At 43.6% G+C, this 5047-nt stretch overlaps 1 pseudogene; it reads right to left on the bottom strand.

Moving 5' to 3' along the window:
* Nucleotides 1–278: 278 nt before the first annotated feature.
* On the bottom strand, nucleotides 279–1972 carry LOC148592452 (uncharacterized; annotated as a pseudogene).
* Between the last annotated feature and the right edge of the window lie 3075 nt (nucleotides 1973–5047).

The raw sequence follows: 5047 nt of genomic DNA, 5'->3' as shown, positions 1-5047 counted from the left end.
TCTTATCATCACAGAGTGGTGGTACGGTCACCTCTTGCCTCTGTGCCATAAATAGTGTATTAATAATTTTTGCATTTACGGGTCCATGGCAAGTGATCACAGTTAGCATAAAGTATTGCTATTATGTACTAATTTATACATTTTGACTGGTTGAATTTTGATTATTTGTTTAGTCATGTAGCAGACCTTTACATACAGTATGATTATAAGTAATAGACCTAATAACACTAAAGCTAGTAAAATCACAATTGGATGAAGCATGAGATTAAAAATTCCCGTTGCTGTTGGCGACCATCCGAGAAGGGTTTCCCACCAACGGTGTTCTCCATCCCTTTTCACTCTTTCCAGAACACGGTGTATTTCTTCTGCATCATGATGAACAGTGATTAGAGTCCGTTGTCCTGGATGCGTTTCAGCAGTTGATGCAAGTTGTCATGTTGTAGCAGTTTTCTCACCAACCTAAGGTTCATTCCAATGGGGGCAGGCAATAAATCTTGATTCAACATATAATTAGATTGTAACAATCGATGAGAAGTTACAGGAGCTGAGTAATTAAAGTCGCATCTCATAATTTCAGTAAAGTTACAAACACAAATATTTGAGCGATTGCTTGTATTCACATTAGTGTTATCTACAAGTACAAAATCACAGAGTTCTCATACAAATACATCCATTTCCTACATATATAAGTACAGTTTCAGGAGTTTCATCAGGGTGTATTTCAAAATGACAAATCTTTTGCTGTGTATCAAGACAAATGTCTTGGGTTTTCATAGTATTACTTTCACAAATAAAGCCTTGTTGTTCCTGTACAAGGATATAGGATGAATACTGAAGCATTGCGTATTGTTAGGACAAAAGCTGTAGCTTTATTGCTGATGGCATCATAAGTAAAGTTGACTAAATACCACCAAGACTGAAATTCCCTTTCAAATTCATTTGTATTATCCCAAATTACCTTTCTAATTTCAGTCGGTAAGGTGCCCTCTTCACCTTCTCTTATAATTGTGGCTACTATAGATTGCATCCAGAGTTGAGCTTGGATGCAACTAAGAGCTAGGGAAATATTATTTTTTGGGGCTACACCAAGTGCATTTACAATTAGCTGGTGGTCTCTTTCATTAATTCTCTCCCATTGAGGCAATATATCAGATGAGAGCCATCGGTTAGTTCCCAGTGGCAGCAGAGAAGACCGCAATGGATGTTCTAATTTGTGCAAATCACTTGTTGTGATTAGTTTATTTACAAGTACCTCAGCATCTATGCTATTTAAGACGCCCAATCCTGTCCCTATGATACCAGTTACATCTCTCCTTGTCCGTACTGAAGGGCTGAGGGTTCGCCTATGCAGCCATGCTGACCATCCTGCATAGGATGTTCTTAGGAATGGTGAACATGTTGGTCTGACTGCAGATATATTAATTTGCATTAATAGTTCTACTCGTTTAAGGGACCATGATGGATTAAATAACATTTGTTGTTGACCAGTATTTTTGATTACATATGGTCCAATTTCAGAAATTTGTGGGGATAGAGTTCCTTTATTCCTTATAGCTGTAGAGCTACTTACGCTGGAGAAATGCGTTACAGTTGGGGTGGATGTTGTTGTGTTAGGCTGAGTAATGTCTATTTTAAATTTAAACGTTAGTCCCACACTATTGCGAGCCCAGAGACAAACTACAAAAACAGGTTGGGCTAAGGTAAAACTGTACCAAAAGTTCAATCTTTCAGTGGCACAGTTTTTTCCTCCTTTTCTTTTTGATTCTATTTCAGTCACTGAGATTTGAGTTGCCTTTTCATGGGCAGAGCCATTGATCATTTGACATGCTATCTTTATCTCTTCTCCTCTCCTTCCCAGGAGTTGGAGGAGTCGGTTACTACTGTCCCAGCTCCATTCATTTTGCAAGTATACTTTGTTTCCGTGCATGACAACAGTGGAAAGATTTAAGTTTTTATGAGAATTAATTCCCATACTTCCAGTATACTTAACACGAGCTGGTGACCATGGCCACTCTGGGGTTCCTTGAGCACAGGCCGAGAGGAGGAGAATTGCCAGCGTTTGGAATAGTGTAGGGTACGGCGCTCGGAAGATCTCGCGATGTACGGGAAGAATAGGGAACTAAGGCATATGCCATATTAGGTAAAGAGCAACGCTTATTGGCTATATAGGCATGCTTCCGCCTTCGCTACCTTTATAAGATCCAGCCTGCGTATATTAAACGCCATTTGCAGCATCCTCATATTGGTGTCTGTGCTCTCTGGCCCAGGCACGGGTTGGACGTGCCTGGCCGCCTCGGCAGACGGAGTCGATTGCCAATGTCAGGCAACAGAATAGTAACATGAATACAGCATTTCCATCTGCCATTCTGCGTGCTGCTGCAAGAGAAAATAGAAACTTGTTTCGGTGGGGTGAGGCCGAACAGGTTACCCCATTTTCAAAAGAAGGAAAAATCCATCGTGCACTAATTCTATGTTTTGCACCACTGTTATCAGTAGCTTCCCAGGCAAGTGGGCCATGAGGTTTAGTTAAGAGTCATGGGCACAGTACCAATGGATGGTAAATTGACCATCACAGGCTGTCCTGGCTGTAATGTTGTTGGACATTCTCTTTTACCTCTAGGTTGAGCACTAAGCTCAGTTTTCACAAAGAATGCTCTGCTTACAGGGCTTCCAGCAGGCCCATAACGATTATTTAATTGTTGGAGCACTTTGGGAAGTCAGATATCCCATTGGGCCTTGTGTGGGTTGAGGCTCCTTTTCAATAAGCCATTAGCACTTTCTATCATCCCATTTGATTGGGGATAGTAGGGGGTGTGAAATACCCACTGAATTCCTTCTTGCTTTGCCCAATCTTGTACTTCTTTACATGAGAAATGTGAGCCATTATCACTTTGGATGATATCAGGAGTAGGTAGGTGTGAGAATCAAGACAATAGTCCTTGCACCTGTGCGGAAAATCTCACTGTCAAGAACTGAATGTCCAAAAGGGAGACAGAGGGGTCCTAAAACTTTATTCGAATAAAGGGAGAGTCCACCAGGCATATCCCTGTGGGGTCTCTCCAATTGCTGGGGGACGCAGCCCCCCTTTTATCCTAATTTCCCGACTGAGGGACGCCCTCTCCTTTTCCCCATTGGCCAAGGTCCTCAGAAGTTACAGCCTTCCCGGCCCGCCTACACTGAACTCCGGCCTCCTGCCATCTGTTCTCACCTGAGCTCACCAACTCCTTTGTCCCCCTTGCTGAAGAATGTGGGGGAATTGCCCTATTTCCCTCCTTTGTAAAGGCCCCATCTCCTTGCAGATGGCTCTTTTTGTCCCACTCACTCATGGCTCTGCTCAGTCCTGCAGGTGTCCTGCTCTTCAGCCAAACTGTGGGGAAATCCCCTTATTGGTGAATACATAAACTTGAGCATTCCACTCACACAGTACTCCGCCCATTGGCTTTCCTACACTTAGTTGCCAGAAGCAACGGGGAGACCACTTCCACTCCTGTGAGAATGTATTGATATCCTGCAGAGGATTTGAATGGTCCGATATAATCAATTTGCCATGTAGACCACAAAGGTTTCCCCTCATTGATATGTAGAGGTGGAGCTTTAGCAGGATGATCGTAGGGGTTAAATAGTTAATGTAGAATAAGCTGAGTCTTAGAGCACAAGGACCCATGATAACTGGTGGAGTCCGGATGCCCTGCTCATGGCAAGGTCTGGACCCTTGATAGGTGGCGGGGTTAGGGTGCCCTGCCCTCAATCAGGATGATAGAAGGGCTGCTTATCCAGATGTTTTAATTCAGCAAAATAGATAACATTAACAAGAATGCAAAACAGGAAAACGGGAGGGGGGAACACTCTTGGGTAAGAACGGTATAAAAGAAGGACGCCCAAAGTGGTCGGGGTCTGTGGTGTGACCCCTGCGTGGGAAAGCCCGGACCCCAGCTAGCTGGTAATACTTATTATCTTTCTCTTATTATTAAAAGGCACAAAATATTGATGGTGTTTGCCTCTTTCTCTGTCGATTCGAAAACCGGACCCAACATTTGGGGGCTCGTCCGGGATTCGAATACGAGAAAGAAGAAAAAAATAGAGAAAGATAATAAGTCAAGGGAGGCCTCAGGGGGTGAGGGTGAGCCGACAGAAATCCAGGTGGACGCACCGAAGGATAGTCGGCTGGAGTCCGAGGGAGACGTCCCTCAGACTCCCAGGAAAAGGAAGGGTGGTTGGTTAGGTTGGTTGGGTATACCGTTTCTCCTTAACGAAAGGAGACCGGTTTGGGAAGGGCGAATTCTGTTAATAATCGCCCTTACTGGTTTACTGCCAGTTGTATTAATTTTGGTTTTAAGCGACGAGCTTGATACAATGGGACAAGGGAAATCCACCCCTTTGTCATTAATGCTAAATCATTTTGGATATGTTAAACGTTGGGCACATAATTTGTCTGTAGAAGTGTATAAAAATCGGTGGGAGATATTTTGTAAAAGTGAGTGGCCAAGTTTTGACGTAGGCTGGCCGAGAGAGGGAAGTTTAGATTTAAAATTGGTAAGGAGAGTAAAAGAGGTAATAATGAGACCTGGGTCGGAAGGGCACCCAGATCAATTTCCATATATAATCACCTGGGAAGATTTGGTTTTACATCCACCCCCATGGCTGAAACCTTTTGTGGGGGGGAATGGAAAGGATGAAAAGGTTGATATTTACTTAATGAAAAAGGAAGGGAAAAAGGCAGTATTATCAGATTTGACTTTATATCCAGAAATATTGGATGAAGAAAGTGGGCATAATCCCCCCCCTTACGCACCTCTGCCTGAGGCACGAAGGGAGGTGAGTAGTAGTGATCAAAGGAGGGAGGGAGGGGAAGACAGGGGCCCAGCGTTTGGGACTCGATCTCACCAAAGGGGAGACGAGGGAGGTGTGTCAAGCACCTCTCAAGCTTTCCCAGTTAGAGCAATTGGAACAACTGGGTCTCAGGGACAGCGTACGTATCAATACTGGCCATTCTCTTCTAGCGATTTGTATAATTGGAAAAGTCAAAACCCCTCCTTTTCCGAGAAAC

Source organism: Tinamus guttatus, unplaced genomic scaffold, assembly GCF_059628265.1.
Source record: "Tinamus guttatus ecotype Peru unplaced genomic scaffold, ASM5962826v1 Tinamus_guttatus_pri_ptg000598l, whole genome shotgun sequence".
NCBI lineage: Eukaryota > Metazoa > Chordata > Aves > Tinamiformes > Tinamidae > Tinamus > Tinamus guttatus.
Note: the sequence above shows the minus strand (reverse complement) of the source record. Positions and strands in the feature narration are given on the sequence as shown.